Genomic DNA, 19,387 nt, shown 5'->3' on the forward strand with positions numbered 1-19,387 from the left:
GGTACAAGGAGGGTTCTGCATGTGGCAATCACACAGGGTCCCCCGACGTTTGGCGGTCTATTGCCCCTGTGCCACCACTGTGATTGCTTTCTTCGCTGCCACCAACCCGTTTCTCACGGTGTCAGGGAACTGCCATTGGAGCCAGAGGGAGAGGGAGGGCTCCAGAGGAGTTCCGGAGAGCGTCCCGGGAGGGAGAGAAGCAGCCCATCTGCTGGGGAAGGAAATCAGTGTAGCACCAGTGGAGAAGGGGGGCAGATGGGGGAATCGGCGAGGTGGCTCCATGACTCCTCACTGGAGACCAGCGGGGAGAGCACGGGTCCTCTGCTGCCCACACCCTCCCTGCGCAGAAGACGTCCGCGCAGGGGGAGTACGGGGAGACTTGGCGTCAAAGAGCTTCTTTGCTGGAAGAAGTTCAAGAAACGCCCACTGACGGATTCTGCCAGCGATTGAGACAGCCACGGGTGAGTGGCTGTCCGGACAGAAAGAGTTCACCCAGGTAACCCAGCCAGGTGTGGTGCCGATTTACGCACGACCAACCCCTAGAACCATTACACATGGGTACACACGGAGTCCAGACAGTTGTTAACATTAACAATAATCAAGCTTATTTGTAGGAATGAACAACCTTATGGTTTCAGTTAATTTTTCTTAGAAGTTTCTTAATCTTAGTTCCTTAACTGTCCTATGCGTTCCTAACAACTTCAAACTGATTATTCCAACTATATCTGACTTCACCTAGCAGTTCCTCTCACTCAACTCAACTCGACCAACCCACAGACTTAACCTCCCTCTTCCCTCTTCAACTCCCAACTCTCAACTGACTTCCACACAGCTCCGACTCTCACTCTAACTCCTCCTATCAGTTTCTCTCTGGCCAATCACATCACACTCATTTAACCCTTTCCTTATGACCCACCTAGGAGGCAAACGCCACACTGCACATACAGGGAAAAAACTTGGATTGAGTAAGTGTTCTCAAGGACTGTGGTTTGGTGATGTACTGGGATAGCAGAAGATGTTTGGCGAGAGAACAGGTAAGATAACATGCATTTCCTACATAGGTAGGGCGTGTGTTAATGGGTATACTCTCAAAGACTCGTTTGGACTGTGTCTGGCAATGCGTTACTGAAGGAAGGCTGACTATTTGGGAATCTTACTGAATGAGAAAAGAGAATTTTCTCACATACCTCCATGTGTCGATCCGCTCTTGAGCGGGAGCAGCTGGTAGGGAGGGGTGGCACCACAGAACAGACCTCCCAGCAATGGCATCTCTGATAAATGCCAGTCAAGAGAGAGGGCATTTGCAGCAATGACAAGGTGGTGCAGAAACCCCAGCAGAACTAACTTGGGGTTCCTTGCTGGGTAAAAAAAAAAGAAAAAAGTTAAGGATCCTGGATGGTTATGTCCAGTCGAAGGCAACTATGTGGTTGCAGCACTCATCTCGCTTTAAGGCTGAGGGAGCCGGCGTTTGTCCACAGACAGCTTTCCGGGTCATGTGGTCACCATGACTAAACCTCTTCAGAACACCGTGATGGAAACCAGAGCACACGGAAACGCCGTTTACCTTCCTGCCAGAGCGGTACCTATTTATCTAGCACTTTAACGTGCTTTCGAACTGCTAGGTTGGCAGGAGCTGGGACAGAGCAACGGGAGCTCACCCCGTCACGGGGATTCGAACCGCCGACCTTCTGATCTGCAAGCCCAAGAGGCTCAGTGGTTTAGATCAGTGTTTCCCAACCTTTTTTGGGCAAAGGCACACTTGTTTCATGAAAAAAATCTCGAGGCACACCACCATTAGAAAATGTTAAAAAATTAACTCTGTGCCTATATTGACTATATATAAAGTAACTCTCTTTAATAGGAATCAAATAAACACAAAGAAAGTATTTTATAATTACTTTATTATGAAATAGTAAGTAAACAGAAATATGAAAAATTATAAAATACTTTATTCATTTACCTTTGAGGTTTGTCTCATGAAAGTTGCCTGTTTCTCCGTGTTTTCACGCAGGCGAACAAAATAGTCCGCATTCTTGTTTTGAAGCGAAGGGTGTTTCATTTGGAGATGGCGTTTAAGTTTGCTTGGGACCATAGCACTGTTAGCTAGCTTTTCACCACACACCACGCACAGTGGAGTTGGTTGGTTTGCATCTCCGGTGAAAGTAAATCCAAATGAAATATAGCTTTCGCTATATTGCCTTGTGCCGGAGAATTTGCTTGAGCTAACCATCTTTGCTTTCTTTTCATGCCCACTCATACTTGGGCTCTCATCTGGCTCCAAATTTTGTTCAGAGTCCAGTTCTTTTCTTTTCAAAAACTTTTCCATCACTGCAGTATCCGGCCATCCAATTGCCACTGACAAACGGATACAGACCCCCTTTTTTTACAGCACAGCTCGCACAAATGTACATGGAACACCGTTTTCGAATTAAAACACACAGTCTCACGAGAGCAAGGAGCAGCGATTTTATATTTTACAAAAAGAAGTCGCTAGTCCTCATGGTGACAGGGTGGAAAATATTTAAAAGCAGAACCACGTTGAGGAAGGTGGAGCCATATCACATCCGGGCAGGAGGCCTAAATTGGTGGAACGCTCAGGCCCCGCTTATTCAAAGAGGACACCAGGCAACGTCTTAGGGTATTAAGAACCCTGAGCTAGATTAATGTCCCCAAACGTCCCCTACTGACACTCCACAAAGCTTCTTAACCATGTTTGTATGAAAAAAAAAATGGGGTGCTGCGGCTCTCCCAACCCACTAACTACCAGCACGCTTCAACACAATGCCGCGCGCGGCAAGAGCCCAGGCTTTCTGATCCAAGCCGCTTTCCTTAGCGCTTCCGGGCAAAGCCGAGCACATGCTACGAAGCGCCCACACGTGTACGAAAAGTCCTGGCTCAGCCGCGAGTTGGCGCAGGCAGATGCCGTCCTGGAGGCAAAAGCCGTCACATGGGGATTTTCTTCCTCCCTCCTTTAAATTTGGAACGTACGGCGCGCGCTCCCTTCACGCCTAGGGGGATTCCCCCCTCCCCTTCCCGCTCTCTCTCTCTCCCTCCCTCCTTTGGCGCGCGCTCCCTTCACGCCTAGGGGGAATTCCCCCCTCCCCTTCCCGCTCTCTCTCTCTCCCTCCCTCCTTTTCTCCACCCACACGCCTCCCTTTACGGCTGCTCTGCGCGTGCGCGTTGCTGCGACGCTCTTCCAGTCTTTCCCTGCACCGTGGGAGGTAAGTGCTGGCTCCTGACGCGGGTGCGTGCGGCGCCCCTCCCCCCCGACCGCCTTCCTCCCACGGCACACGAGGCAACGTCTCGCGGCACACTAGTGTGCCGCGGAACACTGGTTGGGAAACACTGGTTTAGATCACAGAGTCACCCATGTCCCTCGTACCTAAACCACTCAATCTTTCCACCTCCTACCTCACGTCCTCCATGTTCAAGGCCGTAACGACAACACCTGTTGCGATTTACCAGGGCTGTTCCGATTTACCAGGGGCAACTAGTTAAAAATAGAGACTATCCCTAGGAAACAGAGATAGCTGGAGTTCAAAGATGGATGAGCTCTCCCGAATTCACCTTAGATTGGCTGGGATGGGAACACCACCATTTTGTGAGACAGACAGTAAAGTTGGGGTCTATGGAAGATCTCTGAAATCACAGTCCAGCATTCTGTTTTCGCAGTGGCCAACCAGAGGCCTGTGGTAGTGGCAGGCAATACAGGGACTTTTCAGATGTTTTGCAGCATATCAGCCCCAACCGGCATGGCCAGTGGCCAGGGATCATGGGAACTGTAGTCAAGTGAGATCTTCAAGGCGCTATGTTGACTATCCTTTGGCCCATGGGTAGACCACACGCAGGAGATGAGTGCAACTGGCTTCTCCTAACCTCCAATATTCTGCACTAAGCCTGATTTTGGAGAGGTTCATACCATCTTTGGTTGGAGCCGACAAAAACGCACATCTCCAGAGGGGGCTGTTCCACAACCTGCAGACTTAAAGACTGTGCTTCAAGCTACTTTGCCAATAAAACCGACATAGATAGTAACACCACAGAACGGCGTTTTTATTCCTAGTCATTTATCAAGCTGATCAATCACCCAAGGCGATCTACTATAAAATACATCAGGAGATTTATAAGGGGGAATATAACGATGCAAGGAACGATAATGTGCCACCCACACTGCGCAAATCGCTGTGATATTTTCACCTCAAACACGCACCCAGTTAACTCCAAGTCTGAAGCCAAATGCCAAGGCTATTTGCATATTTATTCACAGCCCATTAAATTCACTTAAAAGGGAAGATTATTTCTCTCCCCCCCCCCAACCACCTCTCTCAATGACAAAAGCAAAGAAACAGCCGGTTTTAGGCAAACACACCAGCCTGCCATCTAATATGCCATCGAAATGGCCCTTGTTACACAGATAAACCTTTTATCTCTCTCTCCCAGATTCTAATCAGGGGGTTCAGTTTGCATCTATCCTTTTTGTTTCAGGAGCAACCAATCCAACTGGGAGTCTCTCTGCCCTGGGAAAGAAACTCATTTTGACCCGTTCCAGTCTCTGTCGATTTATTTTTTAAAAAAAAAATCTTTGTACATTTACATATTGGCTTTTTGTCTAGTTTTGTTATCAACGTCTGCAAAGGTGTATTTCAAGCAAAGGGATTGCTTTGAAGACAAAGAGGGTGAGATCTTATTTGTGTGAGAAATATCTTGTCAAAAAGCAAACTGGTATCTGGAATTCTGATGATGGATTAAAATAGCCATAAAGCTAAACAGCATAAAATGCATGCTAATCGTATAGTACTTCTTCTTCTTTGGCGATCACTCGTAGCCGAGTAAGATTGTCTTCCGTAAACACGGTTTTGGAAGATGATAATGCTTGTTTACAAAGCTATTGTACTACCAACCTTACTGTATGCTTGTGAAACATGGACCATTTATAAATGCCATCTCCAACTCCTCAAAAGATTCCATCAACGGTGTCTCCGAAAAATTTTACACATCACTTGGGAAGACAGGCGAACTAATACCAGTGTACAGTGTTGAAGCAAGGATTCTTCAACACCAACTTCACTGGACAGGTCATGTTGTGCAGATGCCTGATGATCGTCTTCCAAAGCAACTACTCTATTCCAAACTTAAAATTGGAAAGCGTAATGCTGGTGGTCAACAAAAGAGGTTTAAAGACTGTCTCAAGGCAAACCTAAAAAAATGTAGTATAAACACCAACAACTGGGAATCACTGGCCTGCGAGTGCTCCAGTTGGAGAACAGTCTTTACCAAAGGTGTCATGGGCTTTGAAGATACTTGAAGTCAGGACACAAGGAGTAACATGCTAAGAAGAAGGCACACTTGGCAAATCCACAGCGTGATCAACTCCTGCCCAGAAACCTATGTCCCTACTGTGGAAGGATGTGTGGATCCAGAATTGGCCTCCACAGTCACTTACGGACTCATTGTTAAAACCGTGTTTATGGAAGACAATCTTACTCGGCTACAAGTGATTGCCAAAGAGGAAGGTTCAAAAGTAATCCCCACTGAGTGTGATGGGGCTTGCTTCCCAAGTTGGTGGGAAACCAAAAATTGCTTTCTGAAAATGCTGGAGGTACGTATGCCGTTTAAATATTTCATCCACATGGCCTGCAAATGGGAGGTTCACAGCTGGCAACCCCACTTGGACACAATTCCTTGGCACACACCACTGTTGCATATTTTGGACAAAGGCATCATCTCTTCACACTCGGCGTGTTTCAGCTGTTTCCAAGGGGACTCAGCTCACGTAAATTGTGACTAGGCCATGAGTACGTTTGCAAGTGCGTGTTAAAGAAAAAGGAGTTTCCATTGTCTAATTCTATGCACCAACAATACCGAAGAGTTCATTCGCTTCACTTGAATGGATCTTGGTTTAGTTTATTTTTATCCTTGTTGACTTCATTTTTACACTGTGTTCCCTCCTGTAGGAGCCTGGGGCAGGAAGCAGCATAATTGTAAAATCTATACAATTTATAAAAAAAACATGTTTAAGATACATACTTGAAAACTAAATGGATATAAATAGAAAAATAGATGGAAATTGAGCTAGATGAATAAATAGCAATAAATAGGAGGGTGTGTGGAAATAAATAAACAGGAAAAAATAGCTGGAAATTGATTCCTCTACTGTACTGTCATGTAGTCGGTTTTTTGGGGGGGGGGTTAAGCACATAAAGCCTGTTCTAATAACTGTAATGGATGTCAGGATACAAATGGATCCTTGCTTTTTAGGAAAGGGGGATCAAAAACTCAATTTCCAACCAGAGTTTCAGAGGAACAAATACCTGCACTTCAATTCCATCCAGACTTCTCTGCAAGAATTCAAAGCACACTGCTGGATCCGGCAAACATTTGGCCAAATATCTGAGCCTGGATGCAAAACAGCAACGAAACAAAGGTTCTTTGATTTTGGAAATTATTGCAGCTTCCTAGCTCGTAGAGGATGCTAAGGCGATTAAAAAGCCACTGTTTTTAGTTGCAATTTAAAGACTATTGGGCAGCCAGAAAATTACTGTTTGTTATTTTATTTTTCAAATAAAAAATTCTAAATCGTATCAAAGATGGATGTGATGTGACTGTATCAGTTGCTGCCATGCTAAAAAAATATTGGACAAGGATCTGAAAAGCTGCCAAAAACTCTTAATGCCAAGTGTGTGAAGTCAGACAAAAGTATATATTAAAAATCTTTTTAAAGGGAGGGGAAGCTGAATTAATGGGCTGCCCACTTCTCAGCTTTTATTTTATTTATAAATGCATTATTCCTAGAATGATAACTCTGTCTTAGCCCATTAACGGAAACTTTCTTCTAATTGGGGGCAACACAGAGAGTGCAGCAATAAACAATATTAGTTTGATGTCGAAATCTTGAAGGAAAATGTTTATTAACACGTCTTGAGGGTCTTTTTTTTAACAGACTATCTTTCTGAGTTTTGCTGAGAAATAAATAGATTTGGCAATAATCATAATAATTAATGTCGTCGTTGTTGTTGTTCTTACCCACTGTTCACCAGAAGATCTCAGTAATGAGGGCAGAGAATGAGGACATATAGTAGAAATATTTAAAATAACTTTGGTGTCAGTCAACAAATAGACCAGAGGAAAAGCAGTAAGGAAATAGGGGGGAAATACCAGAAATAGCTGATCTGTACTGCAGTCTTGATACTTTGAAACAGTGTGCAGTGGAAGCAACAGTGGTGTCAGAAGTGGGATCAGGAGGTGGAGCCACAAAGGGGTTTTGTTGTTGGCTCAGAGGCAGACCCACTCAATTTTGACAGGACTGGGTTAGGGCGGAGCTTAGCGATTATTGGCTGGCCCGGGGCGGAGCAAAATCTGTCAATGTACTCATGATGTACAGCTAAAATGAGGGAGCGGGGAACCCAACAGGCATTCTTTTTTGGCAAGTAGGGCCAAGATAATAATAGTAATAATAATAATAATAATAATAATAATAATAATAATAATAATAATGCCAATAACAATTCACTGAGCTGCTTTGGATTGTTTGCTTGCTTGCTTGCTGGCAACCCTACTCAGATTTCCATTCTGTCCAAAAAGCAGGCCGACTATATCTATAGAAAATAAATCAATAGAGCATCTGCATTTTCTGAGTAGTTCAACAGCAGAGCAAGTGGAGGGTCCCATGATAGGGCTGCCATGTGTCCTCTTTTTCCAGGACACGTCCTCCTTTTCACGGGTAGAGCCGTCATAGCCATCCATCGATAAAAGTGGAAGTCGGCAATTGTGTCCTCTTTTTTGCTCTTCAAAATATGGCAACAGTGAGAAGTTTTCATGGGGTGTGGGACTGAGAAATACCCCTCTCTGTGCCTGAGACTGAGAAGAATTCTGGTGCTGGAGGAGACTCTTGAGAGTCCCATGGACTGCAAGAAGATCAAACCGATCCATTCTGAAGGAAATCAGCCCTGAGTGCTCACTGGAAGGACAGATCCTGAAGCTGAGGCTCCAATACTTTGGCCACCTCAGGAGAAGAGAAGACTCCCTGGAAAAGACCCTGATGTTGGGAAAGATGGAGGGCACAAGGAGAAGGGGACGGCAGAGGACAAGATGGTTGGACAGTGTTCTTGAAGCTACCAGCATGAGTTTGACCAAACTGCGGGAGGCAGTGGAAGACAGGAGTGCCTGGCGTGCTCTGGTCCATGGGGTCACGAAGAGGCGGACACAACTAAATGACTAAACAACAACAACAACAACAGGTTAACATACTCACAAAATGAACTGCACCTGGGCTTCAATATCCTCACAAAGGATCCTGCACTGAGGTTTCTGTGGCAAGCAAATCCATTTAAACGTTATCAACTAATTAATCAATTTAAGGCTGTGTGATTAATCAACCAAATTTGACAACCTCAGTAGGAAAGCAAAAAATTGTGCTCTGAAGTATTCATGACGTGTGCATGTGTGCCCACACCCCACCTTTCTAAATCTGGTGAGGCATGATACTAGACCTCATGGAAAGGTTTGATCCAGTTGGAATTGCTTGCCGCTGTACTGTACAAAAAACATGAAGCACAAAAGAAGTCATTTTTACTCCGAGAAATGTCAGAGTGTTGTGCTTTCAAACCGGTTGGAAGAACTGGTGAATACAATCAGCCACCCAGGAGTCTATCATGTATACCCATCGATAATGTCTGCGAAAACTCTTTCAATCTCTTTGGAGTAAGAACTTTCATCCACTGCACAGAACACAAAAGCCTAATATAGGGTTAGATGTTTCGCTTCAAAGGAATTTCCTTATGCCACATTCAACCTTCCCCCTTTCTCTTTCTCTTTCTCTCTGTCTCTCTTTCATTATTCAGAAATTGGAGCCTGGCTCTCTCTCTCTCTCTTTTTGCAAGGGGAAAAAATATTTAAGGTGTCTGCATTTTTAAAGGCTTTGTTTATGTTACGGCTTTAGGTCAACTTAACAGGTATGTTTTAATGAAAACATTACCTCTCTGCGACCTTCAGGATTTGAAGGTTGAAAATGCAGTCACCGGCCAAAGGAATCCTAATCGTCAAGGATGGAACTGTCAGCACGTAAGACCTTGTTTTTCACCTTAAAGCAAGCATCCCTCTGAAGCGGTTTTTAAAACACACACATGCAGACACAGAGAAAGAGACAGATTTCACGCTGAATAGCCTCGAACAGATTGGGACGTATCAACAAAAGCTGCAGTTGAAATACAGGGGTTAAGAAAAGGTTGCAATTGTAAAAGACCGTATTTAAGGAGTATTTTTGACAGGCCTAAAAGAATTCATTAGGCATTAGCCAAAAGCACGACATTATGGAAGATGAGGAGGGGGTGGTGATGGGAAGAATATATTTCTGGGATCGTTCGGAAGCCGCAGTGCATTTTCAGCTAGTGCTGTTGTATTCAGGTCCAGAAAATCTCTTCTTCTGTTTGGTTCTACCCTCTGGAGCCACAAAGCATTATCAGTTTGGGTGGTGTTTATTTTTTATTTTTTTAAAAAAAAAATACACACCAAAAAACCCCTACAGATTCCACTGAAACACAGGTGAACAGCTGCAGGAGTGACACAGACTGGAGGCCAACCAACTAACCAGTTCTGAGCTCTACTACTGCCCCTCTCTCAAATACGGATGTTCCCACTAAATTGGAAAAAAAATGATGCATTAACGCGAACAATTTGTGTGATCACCCAGAGGTGATGCAGTGAGTCAGTGTGTCTGGCTGTTAACCAGAAGGTTGGTGGTTCAAGCCCACCCAGGAACAGCTGTGGGCAGAAGTCCTGTATCTCAGGTGATTGGACCCTGGAGGTCCCTTCTAACATTCCAACTCTATGACTCTATGAGCCTTTGCTAGAGTCTTCCCTCTTCCGTTTTTACCAAATCTGTGCCTGTCACATGCAGTTTCAACATAAGCCCAATAAAGTTTTTTTATTATGCTTATTGCCGGCAAGTTCATCTTTTAATTGCCATCTTGAAATGTCAGTCGGTAGTTCACTCATCTAGCTTTACAAGAGTGCCTAATTGCACAGTTTGTGGCCCTTCCCAGCACAGGCACTCAGCCACACACCGATCTTTCATGATCCACTTAGGAGGCAAGTTTGTGTAAAGCAGGATAGTGTTAACCAGGGGTTGGCTGTTAGGATATGGTTCCGTTCCACCTTAAAAGGAACAGGCATGACTGTTGTGTGTCACATGCCTGTTTACTTCCAGCACAGCTTGCTGGGAACTTCCATTTGTATATTGCTTTTGCTATAGCGGCTGTTTGCTTGGACACGAAGGGAAGCAGACATGTTTTTTTCCCTTTGTTCCTGATGCAAAATAAACACCTGTAAATAATGCTTACACATGACTCTGTCTGCTTCTTCCGTTGTGAAGATTTATTCACTCTGCTGATAAGAGCATGCTTGTCCTCTGAACGTTTCGGCGGCTCGAGTCGCTGATTGATGCTGTTCCGAGAACCAGAGTTCGCCAGGCTGCCGGCCGGTGGCTGGAGCCAGTTGGGCGCCTGTCAAATGCCCCCGTCTCCACGACAGCATCCCAACGTCGGCAACCTAAGGCCCAGGGGCCAGAAGCGGTCCATGGATGCCATTTAATGAGCCGCCCCTGAACCGAGCCGCTTGCTCAGAGATTCTCTGCGCACTGCACTAAACCGGCACAGCATGGCGCGGGGACTCTCTTCCGCAGCTCCAGAAATCGCATCTGCGCAGGTGCAATTTTTGGCGTCTGGGCATGCGCAGAAACGATTTTCGGCATTGCGCTGCGCCGGTCCAGCCCACAGAGGATCTCCACAGGAGTGATTCAGCCCATGCACCAGTAACCCTGGTGTTAACTGAAGGACAAGCTTATGCTGCTCTCAGAACAGGCATGCTGGTTCTTTCACCCAGCTCTGTTGCTACTGAGCTGAGCAACCCAAGCCCATTCAGGTAGATATTTTCAGAGGTGGAAGAGATGGGTTACGGCCTTTTTTAGTGGCCGGTCACCCTTATAGGGTGGCTTCAGCTGAGGTGAAGGAGAAGAACTTTCTACTTGACCCTGTGTTGACTGGTGAATGGTCTATTTTCTTTGGCCATTTCTCACCTGGACTTTCGTTCTTCTATTTGGGAAACATGTAAATACAAGTTATGATGTGAAACATCTTCCACTCAGGGTTATAGGTGTACAAAATGTTGCAGTGCCTAGTAATGGGTGAATGTTTTGATTCATTCCTCGTTTTTGCAGTCCTAAATCCAGTCTTTCACACTTCCTCAACACGTTTCAATGAAAAAAAACTGCTGAAAATTTACCTGCATTTTAGTGCAGATTTCTCCAAATTTTGTGTGCGTGTTTGACTGTTATACACATTTTTGCAAACAATTCTCCTTGACAGAATGCATTTTTTGCATATTGTTTTCATCTATATGTGCATCTTCATGCACACTTTTTCTGAATATATGCATTTTTCTACACATCATTTGATGCATGAAATGTGTTGCAAAATTTGTAAGAGTGTGAATTACAAAGATAATGGTATTTTGGTTTGAGCATTGGTTTGAGAAATGCAAAATGGATAGTTTGTCATAAAAATGAAAGTGGATTGAATTTCCTCCCCACCCTTAGCCATGTGTCTACCCTGAAAATTTTGCAGCTACAAATAGTATTGAAAGTGGTATCAGGATTAACTGCCCTGATGCCATCAGTATGAATGCACAGTATGATTCTCTTGTTCCCTCTTCCAACTTTCCCCTCCCTGCTCTGCCCTTGTGGAATCTCTTAAAATGAGTGTATTCCTTTCCTAGGCCACTTATTAATCTACCCCAACTTCCTTTAGACCCTTTTCCCTGATCCACCGACTGCAGGATCCAAGCGGTTCAGCCGATGGCAGCAGTAGAAGCTCCTGCCTGCTTCTATGACATTAGAGCAGCTCAGCCAATCGCTTCCAGAAGTATCAGCGCTAGCTACACAACAAAATCACTTCTGGCACACAATAGAGATCAATCAGAACACTGTTTAGATTGAGTCTGCAAGGCTAAGATTAGACATTAGTTTCATGGTATGGGAGCACCCCAAGGCAGAAAGCAAACCCACAGACCAGATTAGCCACCTCCAAAATATTTGCTGAATAAAACTGATGCCTAGAATAACTACAGTGTGATGTCTGACATTAAAAAAAGAAGTTTCCATGCATGATTTCAATTCGACAAGTTGGACTTTGTTAATTTGGCAAAAAGCAAGTGTTCCGGGATGCAAACCTACACAAACATATACACAGTTCTGCACTGTGCACTGGGTGTAAACTTTTATTGCACGGGAAACTGTCTTGAAAGGCATGATTCATCTTGTCTTTTGGGGGGAGAGGGAGTCTGATTAAAAATAGAGAATTCACTGGCATCCTTATGTTGCCTTGTGTTTAGGGCAGGATTAAGTTAATCCTGGCAAAAATTATTTTAACACTTTGCTACAGTCACACTTAACAATAGTAATCTCCTTCTTAAGGGAAGTGTTAAGACAACTGCAAATATCTCATTACGGGGGCAATTCAGACGCTCAACATACATCTGCTGGATCCAGCCGTTTCTTCCATGGAACATTCAGATGCCTGCAGGAAACTCTTCCCCATTCAGTTCAATGGAGGGAGCTGAATTTCCAGGCACATTCCTTTGGGCCTGTAGATGCCACTGGAATGAAAAGTGAACCCTCCGTGCACATATAAGCCATGTGCTGACGTCCTGCTCTCTGGACCAAACTGACTTCCTGCCTTGTCTTTTGGGCTGCCCAGAAGAATAATGATGGGCGTTTTCTCAGTTGGGTACCAGCTTGCTGACTCAGGAGTTTGGTGTAGAGCAGTGATAGGAGACTTTCAGCAGGTGAGCCAAATGTAGACCTAGAGACCTTTCTGTATGGTCATCAGGACTCCAGACTCTCCAAGTGTCCTTATTTTCCAGGGACAGGCCCATATTTATAGAAGCCATCCCAGTTTCTGATTGGATCCCGGAATGTCCCATTTTTCCTTAGGATGTTGCAATTTTCATTGGAGAAATGTTGGAGGGTATGTCCTTGTTTTCATCAGAGAAATGGTGGAGGCTACAGAATAGGGTGTCCTTATTTTTAGCAGAGAAATGTTGGAGAGTATGGGACTCTCTCCAGCTCTGGGCAGACCTACCCTGCAGCCTCTTGAGGTGCTTTTACCTTCCTAGAATGTGTCCTGGGACAACACTTCTCGCTTGCGTGGACATGTGTTTGAAGAAGAACGCTTTATTTTTAATGTGGCTCAGACGCAGCCTGCTGCATAAAGCTGAAAGTCACCCATGTTGCCCCGCCTACTTTTGCCTCTGGCCCCGCCCACCAAAAGAATGCAACCCCCAGAAGGCTGACCCCAGGAAACATGGCCTTCATTTTTTTTATATAATATTTTAATTGATTTTCCAACACATATTAAACACAATACAATACACTATACAAAGACAAACAAACACATAAACACACACAAATATAATTTCAAAACCTTCTTTTCATAAACATTGCTTCTCCGACTTCCCCATACCTCTCCTTTCTGCATCCCTATTTGCAAATTTCTTTCAGCAAATCCTCACTTAATTTAACTAATTACTCTTTTTTTCCCCCTTCTCTCTTACCTAATCATTTACAGCTGTAATCCTCTTTTTTCTCCAACCTCGACATTTTAGCACTCATTAATTTTATAAACATTCTTAAGATAAACTTTAAATTTCTTCCAATCTTCCTCCACTGTCTCTTTTCCTTGGTCACGGATTCTGCCAGTCATCTCGGCCAGTCCCATGTAGTCAATCACCTTCGTCTGCCATTCTTCCAGAGTGGGTAGTTCTTGTGTCTTCCAATACTTTGCTATAAGTACCCTTGCTGCTGTAGTAGCGTACATAAAAAAAGTCCTGTCTTTCTTTGACACCAATTGGCCGACCATGCCCAGGAGAAAAGCCTCTGGTTTCTTATGAAAGGTACATTTAAGTACCTTCTTCATTTCATTATAGATCATTTCCCAGAAGGCCTTAATCCTCGGGCATGTCCACCAAAGGTGATAGAAAGTACCTTCAGTTTCATTACATTTCCAGCATTTGTTATTGGGCAAATGATAAATTTTAGCAAGCTTGACTGGGGTCATGTACCACCTGTAAATCATTTTCATAATATTCTCTCTTAAGGCATTACATGCCGTAAATTTTATACCGGTGGTCCATAACTGTTCCCAGTCAGCAAACATAATATTATGACCAATGTCTTGTGCCCACTTAATCATTGCTGATTTAACTGTTTCTTCTTGTGTATTCCATTTCAGCAACAAATTATACATTCTTGACAAATTCTTAGTATTGGAATCTAACAATTCTGTTTCTAGTTTTGATCTCTCCACCTGGAAGCCAATTTTCCTGTCTTGTTTATATACCTCCATTATTTGATAATAATGGAGCCAATCTCGTACTTTAAACTTCAGTTTCTCATAACTCTGTAATTTCACTTTTTCACCCTCTTGTTCTAAGATTTCACAGTATTTTGGCCATTTAGATTCCATATTAAGTTTTTTCGCCTCCTTGGCTTCCATTGGCGACAACCACCTTGGGGTTTTATTTTCCAACAGATCTTTATAGCGAGTCCAAACATCATATAGTGCTTTCCTAACAATATGGTTTTTAAAACCTTTATGTATTTTTACCTTGTCATACCATATGTATGCATGCCACCCAGGAAACATGGCCTTCAAGAGCACATTTGTCGCTGTGTGTTGACTTGATTGTGTGTGACACTACAAAGCTATGCTTGCTTTGGGGCATTTATTTTGAGTCGTACAGCATGCATCCTTTCTGGCCTTGAGAAGAGGTGCTTATGTCTTTTAACTCAGTTTACAAACATATAAAATGGAGATAATAACCCTTTATTAGTCTACTTCAGTGGTCCGCTACATGGATCAGTCATTCACGGCGGCAGGAATGCTTTGAAGATCGTACTCCTTAACGACGTTTTTATGATGGTATTCTATTATTAAATGAGAAGATAAAACATTGGAAGGCATTAATTACCCATAAAACTGTGCACGTACGCCCTGGGGTGCTTCTGGTCTGCTCTCTTGCGCATCATCACAGGGCCCCTGGTGAGCTGGTTGTCTGGAGAAGCGACAATGAGATGAAGCTGTCCCATTTTGACTCCTAGGCCCAAGGGGCCATGGCCCTGGAGTTGGGTGGCTCACTCTTCAGAGAATGATGGTGAAGACTCTGAGGTGGAAGAGGAGAGGCCAACCTCAGAACCACTCCCACCAGATGAGCCATTGGTGCCAGCACCCCTCTGGCCTAAGAACATGGCATCACCTTTCTCAGGTTCTGTTACTGCCACCTTCATTCTTTCTCCCTCTCCTCCTTGCCCAGTGGGCTGCCACAATGTTCAGCCCATTGTTGAGAGAACATCACTTGCAAAGGCTGTTTGAGGAACACAAGGCCAAAATATTCTTAGGTACACAAAACCGGCTTTGTCTTCACCTACATATTTCTTTGAATAAGCTGCATAAATGGGTACTGGAATTGATGGTAGCTTCTATACACTGTACCCAAATATATAGCTTATTTAGAGTGAAATATAATGGTGAATACAAGATGAATTGAAATATGAAGGTGAAGATGAAAGTACAGGCATTATTAGTAGTTACTTTTTATTTATTTTTATCTCTCACTTTCCCTCTGGACTCCCGATCAAAGTGATGGGCCCCACCTGCACTATACAGAACTACCATTCCCAAAATTCCCAGTGAATTGTAGCTCTGTGAGGGGGAAATCAAGGTTTCCTCACCACTCTCACTGTACTTAACAGACTACAGTTCCCATGATTCTTTGGGGGAAGCCATGACTGTTTAAAATGGTATGATGCTGCATTTAAACGTATAGTGCATTTTTAAAATGATAGATGAAATGGCTGGATCTTAAATGGATCTAAGTTCAAGGGAAAGTGTGATTTGAGAAGCAGTGCCATAGGACCAGGATCGGTGTAATATGCTCAAACCTTGTCAAGGTGAGCGATCTAGCCACCGAAGTCTGCACCAGGTGAAGTTTTTGAACTTTCTTCAGAAGCAACCCCACATAAAACACATTGCAGTAGTCTAACCTTCAGGTTACTAGAACAGAGGGAACAGAAGTTAAGCTATTCCTGTCCAGCTAGGGGTGCAGCTGGGCCACCAGCTGAGGCCGGTGGAAGGTGCTCTGCACCACTGAGGCCACTTGAGCCTCAAGCAACAGCAAAGTACCGCCAAACTATGTATCGACTCCTTCAGAGGGTGTAACTCCATCAAGAGCAGGGAAGCTCCCATCCATCTGTGCTAGGGTACCACCCACTAACAGTGCTTCAGTCTTATCTGGATTGTGTTGGCTCTCATCCAGCCATTATCAAGGCAAGACAACGGTCCAGCACCTCCACTGCCACACCTGCAGGTGTAAAGGAAAAGTAGAGGTATGTGTCATCAGTACCTTGCTTACAGCATACACCAAAACTCCAAATAACCCCACTCAGCAGTTTCATGTGGATGTTAAACAGCACAGGGGATAAAACTGGACCCTGAGGACTCCATATGGAAGGTGTGATGGCCAGGGAATCTGATTCAGAGGCTGAACCGGAGGAATCCCAGCCTGCACAGGAGTCCCCACCTCCAGGGCCGGCTGAACTGGGGCAGGGCCTTGATTCTGAAGTGCCGGCACCTGTGCTGGATCCTCAGGAGCAGGCACCAGGTGAATCCACTCTGGCTCTGGAGGTGGTTGAGGACTCAGTGCCTACAGGTGAGTCTCCCCCTGGGCCCAGTAACCCTTCAGCCTCTCCTGAACTGCAGAGGCTCAGGGCAGAGAGGCGAAGGGAACTGGTTTCTCCCAGGAGGAGTGCTCGTCTTAAGGCCAGGAGAGGCGGGTCTCCTGGGGGCCGGGGCCGCCCCTGGCCTCAGAGAAAATAAAGGCCAGTCAGCCCGGTCCCAGGTTGCGGGAGCAACGTCGTTGTTGAGTACCTGTTCCTGCCCAGACCCAGACCTGACCCTCCAGTATTCCTGTCCCCGCCCAGCTTCCTGCTTTGGACCTCGCCCCGCTCCTTGTGAACTGTTTCCAGGCTAGTGACCCAGGACCGGACTTTGACTGCGCCAACGGTAACCTTCCCCCGGGACCAGCACAACATGGAAGGTTCCACAGGGCTAAGGGCATTCCCCAAGCACCACCTTCTGCAAACGACCATCCATGTAGGACTGGAGCCACCACAAAGCAATGTCACCCACCCCTAACTCAGACAGCTGTTCCAGAAGGATACCATGGTTGATAGTATTGAAAGGCGCTTAGAGACTGGGGAGAATTAACAGGGACATATTTCCCCTGCCTCTCCTGGCAGAGGTCACCATACAGGACAACCAAAATCTAATGGAAGGTCCCATTGTTCAAGTAGCCAGGCAAGGGCCATAATGACCCTAAGTACAGGCCCTCATTAGTCTGGCAAAGGAAGTTGCTCTGTGCCAGAAGGCAAACAGGTGGGGTCCCCTCCCTCACCTGGCTGGTAGTTAGAACGACAAAGGCCAGAGTTGTGAGAGAGCTGAGCTAAAAGCAGACAAAAGCCAGAGAGTGAGAGACATGCTTGATTTCTGCTTGAATCCAAGGCTGTGATTAGAGCTGAAGCAAGATTGAAGTGTGTCTCTAGGAGGCAAGACACAGTGATAACAGCAAGAGACTTTATGGAGCTAACAGAAGAAAACAAGGGCAAAGCAACTGCTTATATATATTTCTGAAGGACTGGGCCACTCCCACACTCAGAGTGATTGGTTGTCTAAACCCCACAAGCTGTAACTCAGAGGTTAAGAGCCACTACCAGTAGCCCAAACACTGATAATGCTACGTGATTGGATATCATGTATTGAATCAGAACACAGGGGCTCAGAATCCTCAGTCCAGACTCAAGCTCAGGGGAACACAGACCACTGAATACATAACAAAGACCTCCTGGGGTGTTGATGCTGTGAGCCCCTCCATCGTAGGCTCAGGTTGTATATTTTTGCAAATACACCATATACCCCTACCCTCCAATATTTCTCCAGTCCAATAAAAATACGGGTGTCCTATTAAATAATAATAATAATAATAATAATAATAATAATAATAATAATAATAATTATTATTATTATTATTATTTTATTATTTATACACCACCCATTAAACATTAAAAAACATCCCTATACAGGGCTGCCTTCAAATGTCTTCTAAAGGTTGTATAGTTACTTATTTCCTTGGCTCGGGGAGGTTGCATAACTCCATTGCTTCCAACATTTCTCCAGTGAAAATAGGGACATCCTAAGGAAAACTGAGTTGGGACGCGGGTGGCGCTGTGGGTTAAACCACAGAGCCTAGGACTTGCCAATCAGAAGGTCGGCGGTTCGAATCCCCGCGACGGGGTGAGCTCCCATTGCTCGGTCTCTGCTCCTCCCAACCTAGCAGTTCAAAAGCACGTCAAAGTGCAAGTAGATAAATAGGTACCACCCCAGCGGGAAGGTAAACGGCATTTCCGTGCGCTGCTCTGGTTTGCCAGAAGTGGCTTAGTCATTCTGGCCACATGAGCTGGAAGCTGTACGCCGGCTCCCTCGGCCAATAAAGTGAGATGAGCGCCCCAACCCCAGAGTCGGCCACGACTGAACCTCATGGTCAGGGGTCCCTTTACCTTTACCTAAGGAAAACTGGGACCTTCTGGGATCAAATCAGAAACCGGGATGGCTTCTGTAAATCCAGGAGTGTCCCTGGAAAATAGGGACACTTGGGGCATCTGTATGTCCTAATAACATCACCATCTCCACTGTCCCTCATTCCAAGGAGACCAAATGCCGGCTAAGCACCCCTGGGGATCCCACACTGCTCGGAAAATATTGGGGTGCCATGTGACACTATGATAGCCTCTCAGTCCTCCTTCTAAGGAAGCAAGAGGCATTCTCAGACATGTTCCAGTCAGGCAAATAAGCACCCGGGAAAGGTGCAAAGCAAATGCTGACTGGGATTGTGGCCCCGAGGAGAGAAGGTGTGACTGGGAAGGAGACGCAGTGTGGGGAGAGAACCACAGATCACATAGAGAAGCTGAGAGGGCGTTTGGCCTGTGGGCCTGACATCCCCACCTCACATCCCCTTCTCTAGCCAGTGCTGGGCTTCAGCCGCCCTCTGAATCTGTGGGTGCCTGGGTCTCACAGCACCCGGCAAATGCCGCTTTGCTCCTCATTGGATGGATCCCAAGGATGCTTGTAATTAATTACAAGTTTTGCACAGTTTTGTTTTGAAATTTGGGTGCATGTTCATGCTTTGCAATTGCTGGACCACACCCTGTTCTTTTCCCCCATCTTTCTCTTTGCTTCAAGCACCCAATGCTGTCCTAATCTCCCACAGCCAGGGCTGATTTTAA

At 45.2% G+C, this 19,387-nt stretch overlaps 1 long non-coding RNA gene across 2 annotated transcripts in view; it reads right to left on the reverse strand.

The window, feature by feature from the left end:
* Positions 1 to 19,387, reverse strand: part of LOC309378889 — a 111,694-nt gene that overhangs the window by 71,200 nt on the left and 21,107 nt on the right. The window contains exon 1 of one of the 2 annotated variants that reach the window (XR_014172256.1): positions 18,481 to 18,535. The exons of the other annotated variant lie outside the window; for it this stretch is intronic. This is a non-coding gene — a long non-coding RNA (uncharacterized lncRNA). Of the gene's footprint in view, positions 1 to 18,480; positions 18,536 to 19,387 lie in introns of those variants that run through there. 2 annotated transcript variants of the gene reach the window in all.

Source organism: Podarcis melisellensis (assembly GCF_964234715.1).
Source record: "Podarcis melisellensis genome assembly, chromosome: 10".
NCBI classification, from domain to species: domain Eukaryota; kingdom Metazoa; phylum Chordata; class Lepidosauria; order Squamata; family Lacertidae; genus Podarcis; species Podarcis melisellensis.